The sequence below is a fragment of the Anser brachyrhynchus genome (assembly GCF_964034855.1).
Source record: "Anser brachyrhynchus genome assembly, chromosome: 4".
NCBI classification, from domain to species: domain Eukaryota; kingdom Metazoa; phylum Chordata; class Aves; order Anseriformes; family Anatidae; genus Anser; species Anser brachyrhynchus.
This window is the reverse complement of record NC_137698.1, coordinates 24584372-24597700: the sequence shown is the minus strand read 5'-3', so window position 1 is coordinate 24597700 and position 13329 is coordinate 24584372. Positions and strand designations below refer to the sequence as shown.

At 36.6% G+C, this 13329-nt stretch overlaps 1 long non-coding RNA gene across 7 annotated transcripts in view; it reads left to right on the top strand.

The window, feature by feature from the left end:
- Positions 1-411: 411 nt before the first annotated feature.
- The window catches only part of LOC308194475, a 112800-nt gene continuing 99882 nt past the window's right edge, over positions 412-13329 (top strand). The window contains exons 1-2 of one of the 7 annotated variants that reach the window (XR_013950548.1): positions 3102-5529; positions 7013-8105. This is a non-coding gene — a long non-coding RNA (uncharacterized lncRNA). Of the gene's footprint in view, positions 433-3101; positions 5530-7012; positions 8106-8159; positions 12195-13329 lie in introns of those variants that run through there. The other 6 variants (XR_013950546.1, XR_013950547.1, XR_013950549.1 and 3 more) reach the window with 6 other exon arrangements.

Sequence of the window (13329 nt, the reverse complement as noted above, 5' to 3'; positions counted from 1 at the left end):
CTTATTTGTGGTAGCTGCGTAATACTGTGTCTAGCACTGGCAACATGTTAAAGCTTGCAAGACCATTCCCCTTATTTTCATGGCTTGTGTGGGTTTTATATTTTTATATTTTTCAAACCTCTAGACCCAGTTTTAAGAGAGTTACTGAAATTGTAGGAAAGCAGCACTTGGCAGAGCCCAATGTGCAGATGCTGCACACGTGTCATGCTCAGAAATTCCACTAGTGTCAAAGGGAACTCCACAGACAGAACACACGAAGGGTCCACAATGCAAAGACTACATGAAATTAATTATATGGGGGAACCTAAGCTTTGCAGTTTCCTTCACTTATCCCAGTGTGCCTGGCTATTGCACAACGGATGGGGTCAAGTGACCTCTTAATGCACATACAGACCAGTGCCCATCAATCTTGAAGGGAGGTAAGATTTCATGGTATGTAGGGATGTTTTTTTCCTCTTGTGCTGAAATAGAGAGACACAATAGGGAAATGAAGTCTTGATGATGTATTCACTTTGCACAAATGCTATATTATGTTAAGATAAAATCATATTCCCTTTTCTTCTTATTGTAATGGATCATAAAACATTGTTGCACAAGTTGACTGCATTTTATTTGCTGCTAAGAAGTCACATTGCCGCAAAGTTTAAATAAGTTTGTCTTAAGCAAGGAAACAAAATTATTAATTCCTACATTTAATCCAAAACATTAGCAACTAAAATTAAATGTCTACTTTGTTGACATGGCATTTGAAAATCTATTGCAATGGTTTTGTCAGTCTTTATTACCAATGGGTACGTTTCCATTGCTGTTGTTCATTCATGAGAACAAGGGAAATGATGCAGGATGAGCTGGTGAGAAAATTTAGAGGAAACAATAGTAATGACTCACATCTGAAGTCTGTTCTTTAGAAATTCCCACCTTTCAAAGAAGGTCTGCTAAAGAAAACTCGAAGTAATGTTCTAGCCAAGTCAAAATTATACTGGAGAAATACTATGGCATGCAAAGTATTGTTTTAAAAGAGGCAAACCAATCTGCTTGTAATTTTGTTCTGAACATTTTTTAGATTAATAGAAGGCTAAAAATTGCTTGCCCAATACATTGTCCTCAGAGACTGCCCTCTCTTTGGAGACTTATAGGAGCTGAATTCTGCAGAGAGCTGACTGCTTTCTCTGGGGTTAAGTTTCTTCATTCTTTGGAGCTGTGTTTTGAAGTGTTCAGCAGAATATGTTAAATACTTCAAAGGCTTAGATCTTTAAAACATTAAATTCAGTACAATGTTACAAAAAGGAGTGCTAAAACAGGAACACAGTGGCCAAAAGAAGGGAATGCATTGCAAGATGGAAAGCAATAGATTGTGATGGATTTTTGTGCTTTAGTTTTCACGCATTTTACATATGTGTGATGAAGGAGAGATGTTTTCAAACACAACTCTCCATTTTTCTGACCCCCTCTCCCTCCAAGTTCTTCTGTAAAGTTTTTGTTTGTTTTGTTTTGTTTTGGTGTTTTGTTGTTGTTATTTGTAGCTAGCACGTATAGTTCCTCTGGAGTTTCCCAAACACTTCTCTTTGTGACTACACTTGGGAACAAATTAAGTTAGACACCTAGTTTTACTAGTGACAAACATTCTTAAGTGAATAGTTTTTCTTTTGTGTTGGAAAATGGGACAGTGTCATATATTGGAGAAACTGAGTTCAACGTAGCAAGATTTTTATCTGCCACTGGTATGTATCTCTGCATATGGCTTCTGTTACATGACAATTTAGACGGCATATTTTCTTATGAGTGCTTCTAGCTGTCATGTTAAAGGACTCTTTTGTTTATCTGAGAGATGAAGTTAAAATTACAGAAGTTGTATTTTTAGTGGTGATTTGATATATATATATAGCACTGAGAACACTAATAGGGTAAAGTTGTCTGTTAATCCTCTAAACAGAAAACACTCTGTGTCACACACAGTCATTTTCATGTTAATTTATCATTGCTCCTTAACTATGTCTGGCAAACTCTTTAAACTGTCATCTGGAAGAGTTACTCCTATGTATATGTTCTTTTTATTTTTACAGTAAAAAACATACTGAGACTTTTTATATAGGTATGTTAATGTCACCAAGTTACCAGATATTTCAGTTGCTTGTATGCTGAAAAATCTTTAAATATGTTGTAAAGTGAGTGGTTTAATAAAAATATATCCTCAGAACATGCACAAATGTAGTGAAATATGAAAGGTAATATATGGAAATTCACAGAGCAATACAGCATATGTAGGCATACTATGATATATTTATTAGGTGTGCAGTGGATCACTAAAAATGAGATAATGTTTATGAAAATGGATGGCTACAAAGTTGATTTCTGTGCATATTTAATTCCTTTGTATCAGTATACTGATCTTGGAGATCTTTTCCAACCCTAATGATTCTATGATACTTTTTATTTATTTTTAGCTTCTGCTTTAATCTTACTTGTGATATGGTTGCTCTTTAACAATTTCTTTGGCCCTCCCCCACCCCAAAAGCTTTTTTTATATGCCAAGCACTTTGAGCATATATCTAAGATGGTACAATAACCTCCAAAGTGGGTCATGAGTATCTTCCCTTGGATGCCTATGAATATCTGGATTCCTGGAAACTTTGTTCATAGCAGGACAAGGTTAAATAAATAAATTTAAAAATCTCAAAGCTTTGTTGCTTTAAATTGTCAGTTCAGTCTTTTTTTTTTTTAAATTAAAAAAAAAATCTGTTTTGTGTAAATGAACTGTATTTGGACTTTCAAGTAGATACTTATAAATGAGTCAAGGTCCTATGTTATTTTTAGTTAAGCTGCTGAACATTTTTCTAGTAGAAAAATGAAGTAGGAAATGCAAAACACTTCTCAGATGACAATTTTAAGGAAATCTTTTTGGGAAGAGAATGTCTTAAAATGCATCCTCGATACTATAGAACTATCCAAATTCTTATGCATTAAAGCATTACATTGTTAAATGCAGAAATTTCAGTGAGAACTTAAAATGAAAATTCATAATGTATAAAGGTACAAGAGATGCATGTGATTGTGGAAGGAGAATAAAACCTTTTTTTTCTCTTAATGCAGAATTAAGAAAAATGGTTACTAAAACGAAAGAAGCCAGCTTTCGTCCTCCACGCAAAATAAAAAGTATGAGCTTCTCCCCATTCTTTAGTGTTTTGCCCTCAAAGACTTTGAAATGACCACATAGAAGTTTGACTCAAAATGAGTGATCTTCAAACGCAGGTGTAACACTGAATGTACCAAGTGTCACCCAGGTTTTACTTTTAAAGAAGAGGTACCTTCTCCATCTTTATATTGCATGTGATATTGTGCAGCCAACCTGATTAAGCAGCACCTTGTGGTGGTTCCACCATGGGTGGTTCCGTCATGCTCTTTTGTGCTTTTGACCGGTCATTTCCTTACTTCCATACTGTTAAATATGTAATAGGTTTTTATTAATTTATTTATTTTTGTGCTTGGCCATGATTTGCTGGTGAGAGCTGTACTCTTTCTCAAATGTATCATGTTATGCTACCATTTTTGAACTGCTGATCTTTAATAACCTAAAATACAAAGCTTTCACCTTTATCTCTACAGAAGTAACATTAGTATTAAGGTTTCAGTTCCTACTACAGCAGTCCCTGTTACAGTTAGTGGCTCCTCATAGCCACATAGCCAAGCAGTTGTTCTGAAGCCTGTGATGATTGTCTGATTCATATGGATGTCATTTAGTAGTATCAAAGATAATCGATCGGGCAATACACTGCTACAGTTTAAGTAATTTAGGCTGAAATTAGTAAGTCTTCCCTCTACCAATAAATTACTTTGCTCTGAGGTGCTTGTCCTGCTACTTGTCCTAGAATCACCTCAGAGATCTCTACGCTGTATTATAGTATATAATGAACATATTATTCTGTTCCCTTGTGAATTCTTTCTGTGAATCTGTGTTAAGTGTGCTAGCTGAAGCAGTAAGAGAATAATCTGTAATGTGAACTGAAAAGTAGAGTGTAATAGAAGCTCTTAAAGGCGAACACATAAACATGGAAACTAGTATTCTGTTTCTGGAACTACTGGATTCTTTGTGGCTTCAGAAGAGTAATTTATTCACTATCTTTATTTACTTATTTGTGAAAGAAGGATGATAATTGTTTATCTCATTGGAGGTTATAATGGCTCATTAGTTTGTTTTCAAAGAGTTTTGTGATAGCTGAAGCTGACCAGCCTACATACACACAAACGTCCAGTGTCTAGAACCAAGCAGCTCAGCTATGTTGACCCTTGCCCAGCCATCTGTCTCCTCTTCTGCACGGAAGCTAAGGCTGGCTTCAAGATGTCCTCTATTTTTCCCATGCCTGTCTCTGACTTTTATATTTATATGCATATTTTCTTGCAGAACCTGTTCTGTGGTGTCCTTTAAGATTGTTCCCCAAAACCAAACTAAACTAAACTAAACAGATCACTATAGGAAGGTGATCCTGTGACTTTTGAAGCTATTAAAGAACTGGGTTTTTAAGGAAACTTATGATTCAGGTTCTGTAGTAAAAACATGAAAGTTTGATCTGCTTGCGGGGGGGGGGGGGATAATTATCAGTAATAGTAGAAAGAAGGTAAACAAGAATGTTATTGGTCAGTTGAAGTTAATACAATAAAAATAATATCGTTTTCTGGTAAAAGTGAATAGAAAGTCAAAAAAACAGCTGGATGAGGCATATTTCATGACCTATACAATGAAAGACATAAGATGTATTGCATTACATCTGCAGTGTTTGCCTTTGGAAATCCAGTTTTCAGGGTAGGATGTGTAAGTCCTATCGATGATAAAATCCTCCATCACATCTGTCTACCACAAAAGCCTACTGTTTTTTGTGGTTATAAACAAGATAAAAGCTGCTAAAATGTTAGTATGAAAACTCTAATGATTTATTTATTTTTTTCTTCCTGTTCAATTAAAGCAGTCCTCAGGCCCTTTCAGACATGAGAAAACTATGAATTACTGTTGCAAATTCTTGTAACTCTGACTGCTTCAGTTATTTAATACATAAGCTAAAAACAAATATTCTCTTGTTCTTCTGTAATCTGTAAAGCAATTGGTTTAGGTAATATGACATAAGGTCCCATTCTCTCCTGACCTTCTTTTCCTGTGGATTTTAAGGTCTTAGAATTTCTTCAAAAATGGGAGAGCAGAATTGTACCTCAGGGTCAACTCTGTCATTCTGGACCTTGATCTCCCATGTGACTTGTCACCTCTGAAGTAGTTTGAGTGTATTTGTATATTCTTGACAGCTGCAGCAGGGGAAAAAAAAGGTTAAAAAAAAAAAAAGTATCAAATATCAGGTCCAGTCAGTGTGGATTTAAGAAAGGCAGGTCCTGCTTGATGAACCTGATCTTCTATGACAAAGCGACCCGCTTAGTGGAAGGCTATAGATGTCTACCTAGACTGTGGTAAAGCTTTTGACTGTTTCCCACAGCATTCTCCTGGATAAACTGGTTGCTCATGGCTTAGATGCGTATATGCTTTGCTGGGTAAGTACTGGCTGGGCAGCCAGGCCCAAAAAGTTATGGTGAATGGAGTTATATATAGTTCGTGGCTGATCACAAGTGATGTCCTCCTCGGTATTGGGGTCAGTTCTCTTTAATATCTTTATCAATGATCTGGATGAAGGGATCGAGTGCACCCTCAGTAAGTTTGCATACACCAAGTTAGGCAGGAATGTTGATCTATCTGAGGATAGGAAGGCTGTGCAAAGGGATCTGGAGAGGCTGGATCAGTGGGCTGAGACCAACTGTATGAAGCTTGACAAGGCTATCCTGCACTTCGGGCAAAACAAATCCATGCAATGCTACAGGCTTGGGGAAGACTGGCTGGCGGAAAGGGACCTGGGGGTATTGGTCAATAGCTGTCTGAATATGAGCCAGCGGTGTACTCAGATGGCCAAGAAGGCCGATAGTATCCTGGCTTATATCAGAAATAGCATGGCCAGCAGGACTAGGGAAGTGATTGTCCCTCCGTACTCAGTTCTGGTGAGGCCCCATCTCAAATACTGTGTTCAGTTTTGGGCCTCTCACTACAAGAAGGACATCAAGGTACTGGAGCGTGTCCAAAGAATGGCAATGAAGCTGGTGAAGGGCCTAGAGAACAAACCTTATGAGGATTGGCTGAGGGAAGTGAGGTTATTTAGCCTAGAGAGGCTCAGGGAAGACCTTATTGCTCTTTGCAACTACCTCAAAAAAGGTTGTAGCAGGGTGGGTGTCGGTTTCTTTTTCTAAGCAACAAGTGATAGGACAAGAGGAAATGGCCTCAAGTTCTGCCAAGGGATGTTTAGGTTGGATATTAGGAAAAATTTATTTACTGAAAGTGTTATGAAGCATTGGAACAGGATACCCAGGGAAGTGGTTGAGTTACCATCCCTGGAGGTATTCAAAAGATGTGTGGATGTGGTCCTTAGGGACGTGGTTTAGTGCTAGACTCAGCAGTACTAGGTTAGCATTTGAACTTGATGATCTCAGAGGTCATTCCCAACCTAAATGATTCTATCATTCTAAATGTTCAAACATATTCAAAACAGTTTTATGAAATCAAACGGTCATGAGCTTTCTACTGGCAATATTTTCATATATTTTGCACAACTTTTTTTGCACAAGTTTTTGGCTGCCATTTCTGCATGGAATAGGCTTAGGATATTATCAACAATTTACTCTGCATGAAAATAACTGAAAAGTTTAGTAACAACATATTTGAAATAGTGAAAAATCTTCAGGTCGAGAGGTAACTAGTAGCAGTTTGGTAACTAAGATGTTCATGAATATTTCTCTTCTCTCTGAGACCAAACTGGCTTTTTTTTTTTTAATTTGTATGCAATGTTATTCTTTTAGGGTTTTCTATAGACATATTTTAAAGTTATTCTCCCCTAATATTATGACTTTTAGAAATCATTCTCTCACTTCTTAGTATTTTTAGAATACCGTCTGGTTTGCTTGTGCAGTGATGAATTCTTTGTAATTACAGAGCCTGATGCTTTAGAGATGTTTCAGCTGGAAGCTGTTTCCAGGACTATTTGCTGAACAAGGACTCTCCTTAGGAATGACATGAAGAAAACATTTGCTTGAGTTCATGGGGTGATGGCTAAGTAGTTGAAAGAAGTCTATGCATGGTTACTTAAAAAAAAAAAAAAAAAAAAAATCAGTTTTGGGATAAACTGAGATTAAAATTATTGAGAGGGCTCTTGCTTGTACTAGCTCATATATGTTTGCCCTGTTCTTGCTTTTTTCAAACAAAGGAGATTAAGGTTTTTGCCTATATGAACTCTTCATCTGACCTAATATTCCATCTATGCTTTTGCTCATTACAGAACATTACTATGTTATTACTTTTGAATTGTATTTATTTGTGTAATTAATTGAACATTTAATGAGTTGATGAAACCAGAAAATCCAGGAAACTGTTGCAAAATCTGGACCTGCAGACTTTTCAGACAAGTATATTCATTATTTAAAGCTCAGCCCTCCCATAGATGTTTGTGTGTATCACTTTCTTAAAATATTTTACAAGAGTCTCAATTCCTTTATAAAATTTTCAGTGCAATCCATTCTTTTCATTAAAAATGTGAAAACTTTTTTTTTTATTTTTTAACTTTAAAATGACTTTTGGTTCTTCTACATGAAGGCATTCTTTTTAAAATATGTGTAGTCAAAAATATGTGCATGTTTTATGATAGCAATTAGAAATGAGCACTATCCTGTGGCAAGTCAAGCAATTGTATGCAAACTATAGGTTAAGCATTATTGCTATTGGGATTTGTCTCAGATGTTTGGCAGTTAAATATATTTAAGTTCTCTCTTACTTAATTCAGCCTCACTCAATTGAGACAGAAACTAGATATAAAACTAACTGCATTTGAAATTAAGTTTTAGTTGTGTAGAACACATCTTCAAAAAGAAAAACAGATGTTCATGTTTGTTTGTTTGTTTTTGTCATCAAGTGATTTAGATCAGCGGGACTTAGATTTACTTCAGATTTTCCTCCTGCAAGGTCCTTATCCGGTTATATATGCCTGGAAAACTGTAGTAAAGCAAAGTAGCAGCATTCAGGATGGGTGAATGTGAGTATACTAGTGAAAAACATCCTTTTCTTAATCACTAGAAGGTACTTTTAAAGGCTTCAATGGCTAAGATATTGTTTGGTATTGGGCTTGATATTGTTTGTATTTGTAGTGTTTGCATACAGGACTAGAAATTTTATTGGAAGTAAGTGGTTAGGACTTTGTGTTTATTGGCAGTGGCTGTGTCCCTTCCCTATATTAAATATGTTGAGGTTCAATTCCATACAGAATACTGAAGATCAAATGTGGATGAAATGGTTAAACTCTGCTTTAATTCTTATGGCTTTGCATTACATGCTGGGATTAAAGTATGTCCTCACTTACCTTCTACATGCTGATAATACAATAAATAGTTGTGGGTTTGATATAACAGACAAAGTTTAGATTTAAAATGTAAATTATGGTTACAGAAGTAACCACAATGTTAAGAATTTTACAGCATTTTCTTCTTGCTGGCCCAAAGCCTTTCTCAGAGTGGTGGAAGAAGGATTTTTTCTTGTTCTTCCTTATCTCTCTTGAGTTCTAAGGGATGTTGTGTTTCAATACTGTGGGGAGACCCCTGAAGACCTTTCATCCTGAAAAGATCATATCAAAGATTTACATGAAGGAAAATTGTCTTTCTTCTGGCCCTGCTTCTGTCTGTGTTGATAGCTTGCTGAATAAAAGCATTAATATTTAAAATTGACGTAGATGAACAGAATACTGGCTAGTACTTGCATGATTATCTGTTTCCCGTTATATGTTTCGTCTGATATCTTTTTATATATATGTATATATATATACATATATATTTAATTGTAGCTAGGGGTTTAGCCTTGCCGCTATTTTGTTGTAGTTGTTTTTACAAATTGTGCAGCTGAATTCACTGGTCTCTTTTGTAACTCTAGAGATTCGTTTTTTAAAGTGCTGTATTTCACAATAAATCCAATTTATCTCTTCTTATACTTATTTCAAAATATTCAAATATATATTCAAATACATATTTCAGAAATATTCAAAATTTTGAAATTCAGTAGATAAATCCATAAGCTAGAATTTAAATGTTGGTTATACGGTGTTTGGATCAAGAGTAGAGCTGTATAACTAAAAACTAAATTGTTGAGGCATAGCAGGTTTTATTATTTCAGACATTACACAGTCTAAAATTTGTGCCAAGAACCTTTAGAGTTGTGTTGCTTGTCTGAGGACTTGCAGAAGCAGTACAGAGCTCTTCAGCCCCTACCTCTTGACTGTGTTCCTGCTCTCTCCTACCTCCCCCAGCAAGGCCAGTAAGGAAGACCTCAGAGCAGCTGGTTGTGTAGAGGGGTGCAGGTATAGTCACTAAAAATATCAACAGCCTATCTACAAGAAAATTTAACCCTGAATTATGGTGGCTTTACTCCACAGGTTAGAGACCGTGAGAATCATAAGCTGTTTGCAAATCTAAAACCTTTTTCTTTGTCTCATGGTATAAGAAGTGAGTTGATGTCCAGAGGCATTTCTGGCAACACTCAGCTCTCCAAACCCGCACCTATGGGATGTTTTTTCTCCCTGCTCTATAGCAAGGGGGAGCAAAGCCCTGTAGCACTCTGGTAACACCCTTCCATCTCTGTGGGTTTTGCTGGATTGATATAAGAGAATTATTTAATTGCTTCAACATATTAATTACAGAGTGGGCAGAGGGGGGCTATGGAGTTCAGGAAGGATACTGTTGTTTTCCTATGGAAGATGCGTGTTACAGACTTTTGAAACAACCATGAAAACCATCTATCTGACCACCTAAACTACTCTAAATCTTAATGTGGAAACATTTAATTCTTCTTTGATTCTTGAGGTGACCTCAGTCTTTCAGTGGAAACCTGCTCAACTGTTGCCAGAAAACATTTAGGAGATGGTTGAGTGTACTAAGATTTCCCTTAATACAGCATTGAACTTTCAGATATAAAACCTGTTACACAAACATGCCATAACTGTTGGTCACTGTTTTTTATGATTAAAGAAAGCAGAAGTGTTCAGGATCTGAAGTTGTTGCAATTTTTTGCCACTGCTATTTAGCATGACAAATGTATGGATAGAGGTGAGGAGAAAAGACCACGAATTCAAGATACCTTTTTCTTTTTTCTACTTCTTTTCTAAGATTTCTAAAGTCAGTCTTCTAGTCCTACATTTAAGATAGTTTGGGAACTTAAATGAAGTTTGAGTTTGTATATGTAGTTACTTACCTTTATATGCTGCTGAAATTATCGGTAGATTTAATAGACCTTTTATACCCTGAGACAGTCCCAGAACATAGAATGAACCTAGTTTCATTAGCTGGGTTATGTGAATATGAAACCCTGGCCCCTTTATGGGGTGATGAATGCTGTAAGTCCATGGAGATACCATGGAATCCATGGAATCCATTACTAAATATAGTATCCATTGTTTCTCCTTGCGTAGGAGGATGTGAAATAGGCAGAAAAAAAAACCTGAAATCTGTAAAATTTATCTACCTGTAAAATGGGTTAATGGCATTTCCTTCCTTTTTTTTTCCTTTTTTTTTTTAATACTCAGATCTCTTGATGAAAAATGATGTATGAGAACAAAATAGTATGGTTGTGATTTACTGCTATCTTAAATAGAAATATAATGCAACTTGCTTAACTTTTATTGGCTTTAAATTCTTTTCTCAGTAGGCAAACAAGATATAAAGTACAAACATCACTTTATTTTTATTTTGATTTTTAACAAGTAATTGCTCAGACTGTTCCCTTTGTAACGAAATAAGCACAAGGCCATAGATTAGCAATAATTTTCTACCAAGAGTCAAAGCTGAAAATGCTGTCATTTAAAAGGCTATTTCAGTTATAGTCTACTATGAGTTGAATGTCTTTCCAGAACACATGATAGTTTACAGCTAAGAGAATTTTGCAATATCTTGTAATGCTGCAACACATTATTTTCTGAAGAGGTTTGGTGCTAGGCTCTGTTTTCTTCCTTTTTGAGTCAGATAGAAATAAAGCAGGTAACCAGCTAAGGATTTACTGGTTTAATTTAAGAAATCATTGTTTGTGTGATTACTGCAACATGTAAATATGTTTGTATAATTGCTGTAACATATATTCATCAGGACTAATATTCTGAGTTACTTGAATCTAATTAACTAATAGAATAAGTCCTTGAATAGTATGTAGTTTAATTAGAAATTAGGAGTATTCAGTTACGTACTGTAGCTATAAAGAGGCATTTTTAAATACACATATTAAGACATGAAATGCAGTGACTTTTCTTTAAAAATAGTCTATGTGTTTATGAGAAGGGTGGAAAAAAGTGTGTTGTTGTTGTAACTTTATATAAATGTTAAAATGTCTGTAAATATCAGGCCTTATTAAAACTACCAAGTATAAAGCTTGTTTGAATACTAGGTTGGACTAGGTGATCGCAAGAGGCCCCTTCCAACCTAAGTGATCCTGTGATTCTGTGATTTCAGTACCTTAGGAACTTGGTGTTAGTGTAATAGTACATAGCCTTTAAGTCATGAAATCCCTGAATAATTCAAGGAGAAAGCGACTTCAGAAGGCCCAAACCTCCTCTCAAAGCAGGGTCTTCTTAAATGCTAGGTTAGGTAGTTCAGGGTGTCCCATGGGAGGGCAGGGCCTCACCAGCCGGGGACATCCCACCACGCTAGTCAGGGAACAGGGCAGCCAGGGATAGCCCTGGGCATTTGGCACCTCCTTGGGGATGGGGACAGGCTGAGGCCATCCCTGGATATCAGGGGATGGACTTTGGCCCATGGGGTCAGGGCCCGCAGTCTGGCATGGTTTGGCAGCAACGGTCACTTGGGTAGGCCCTGGCCTAAAGTGGCTGACAAAGGCCGTGGCTGGCCAGTCATAGCAGCTTTTTCCACATGGCTATGCTTGGCCATATACCCTGTGTTGGCAGCCAGGGTGAGGCACCCAATGGCCCTTGCCACGGTCTTGCCCAGCTTGACCGTTTTCTGGTACTTTTGAGGAGGACCCACAGCCCTGATTGCTCTCCTTGTCTGTATCTATGTGTCATTGGCCTGTTTTAAGAGGTGGTTCTTCACAAATGTCCTTTAAAATAAGAAGACCTTCAGGCTGCAAGATATTGGTGAGTTATAAGTACATTAGCTATCTACACTGAAGATGTTATTTAAATTGGTATTGTGAACTATTAAGTAGGGCTTATAGCTCAGTTGATAGTATCTGATATCAAATTAATTAAGTCTTCACATTACAAAATTTTGTGGTTCAAGCTTGTATATATTTGAACTGTTTTTCTTGAAACTAAAACTCTGTATGCTAAAGTTACAGTAATAGTGGTTACATATACTATACCTCCTGTTGTTGACTGGGTCAGCTTTCTTTAGTTTGGACTGTAATAATCTGAATCTTTAAGATGTTATGATTGATACTGACCCCCTTATGGTGGGGTCAGGATCTTGTGGCTGAAGTGAGAAGTATGTAGTTGCTCCAAGAGATTTCTGTTTCCTTCCTGTGTTGGCATAACTGTTGTGAATTTTAATTTTGAGTTGGGTTTAGCAATTTGGTTAGTGAGTTTGTCTATCCCGCAGTCTTAATTAATCTCTTTCCGTATGACATCTGCCATTTTGTCACCTCTGAAGAGATGGGGGTTAACTTGTGATGTGAATTGTGTGCATGAGTGATGTCTGTCTGCCTATTTGTCTGCTTTCTAAACATGACTGTTTCACACCCATGCCAGTCCTATATGTTCATATTCAAAGTCCTTTCCCTCTTTACTGCTCCCGCAGGTTGCTATGATTAATTATGCTGGTAAGTTGCAGTGACTTAGCACAAAGGAATGAGGCTGATATAGTAATGGCAATACCAAACAATATTTAACCTCAAAATTTTTTAAAAACCTTGCGTGCATGTTGTAGAAATGAAGAAAATAGGTCAATGTTATAAATCCTGAAGGTATTTTTAACAACGACTTGCAGGCAGAGCAAGGTGAGAGGGCTGCCATGTGGCAAAACTGCCATCCTTACACAGGAGCTATTGCTTGGAATCGTCAGTCCGATCAACTTCTTCCCCCTGCATTTCTAGTTTACTTTAAAGGAAAGAAGGAAAGCTACGAAGAAGCTTGAAACTTCTTTTAATATCACCCTGAGTGTGTTAAAGAAAACAGTCTGTATTTTACCGTTAGGGACTTGAGGCTGAATGGGAAACTTATCAACATCAGCATATCCTTGTGAAAGTACTCCAAAGTACTGTTCCACATATTT